The sequence below is a fragment of the Schistocerca piceifrons genome, chromosome 6 (genome assembly GCF_021461385.2).
Source record: "Schistocerca piceifrons isolate TAMUIC-IGC-003096 chromosome 6, iqSchPice1.1, whole genome shotgun sequence".
Classification (NCBI taxonomy): domain Eukaryota; kingdom Metazoa; phylum Arthropoda; class Insecta; order Orthoptera; family Acrididae; genus Schistocerca; species Schistocerca piceifrons.
In genome coordinates, this window is record NC_060143.1 from 218,448,153 (window position 1) to 218,448,991 (window position 839).

Here is an 839-nt window from a genome sequence, read left to right on the forward strand (position 1 = left end):
TACCGTCCAAACCATAATCCTCACTGTATAACACAGAAGCTATCCTCCCAAACCTTCCTCTATCACTCCCCACAGGGCACGTAATTTTTTTTCCCTTGATTTCGTTTCGATCCCCCCCCCCCCCCCCCGACACAAAGGGCGGTAAAAAACATAATGAGTAAATAAATAAAGAAGAAAAAAGGCGGTAAAACGGTGACATTATAAAAAAACTGTAAAATGGTGGAAAGTTACGGAATTTAAAATATAAAAACACTGTGGTGAGGATGCAGATGAAGACACTCAATAAGTAGACAGGCACAATTACAAAAGCAATTCATCAGTCTGGTTTCTGTTCGCATGAGATGAAAAACACAACCAGTGACAGTATGGTGGCTCCAGAATGAGATTTTCACTCTGCAGCGGAGTGTGCACTGATATGAAACTTCCTGGCAGATTAAAACTGTGTGCCCGACCGAGACTCGAACTCGGGACCTTTGCCTTTTGCGGGCAAGTGCTCTACCAACTGAGCTACCGAAGCACGACTCACGCCCGGTACTCACAGCTTTACTTCTGCCAGTACCTCGTCTCCTACCTTCCAAATTTTACAGAAGCTCTCCTGCGAACCTTGCAGAACTAGCACTCCTGAAAGAAAGGATATTGCGGAGACATGGCTTAGCCACTGCCTGGGGGATGTTTCCAGAATGAGATTTTCACTCTGCAGCGGAGTGTGCGCAGATATGAAACTTCCTGGCAGATTTTAATCTGCCAGGAAGTTTCAGTATGGTGGCTGTTCACAACGCTGACAGGGAACGCACAACACTGAACACTCACGTAAAACAGCACTATACAGGTGACACAGC

At 45.8% G+C, this 839-nt stretch overlaps 1 non-coding gene across 1 annotated transcript; it reads right to left on the reverse strand.

Annotated features, from left to right (window-relative positions):
- Positions 1-443: 443 nt before the first annotated feature.
- On the reverse strand, positions 444-518 carry Trnal-caa. The gene has a single exon. It is a non-coding gene; the product is annotated as a tRNA-Leu (tRNA).
- Positions 519-839: the final 321 nt, after the last annotated feature.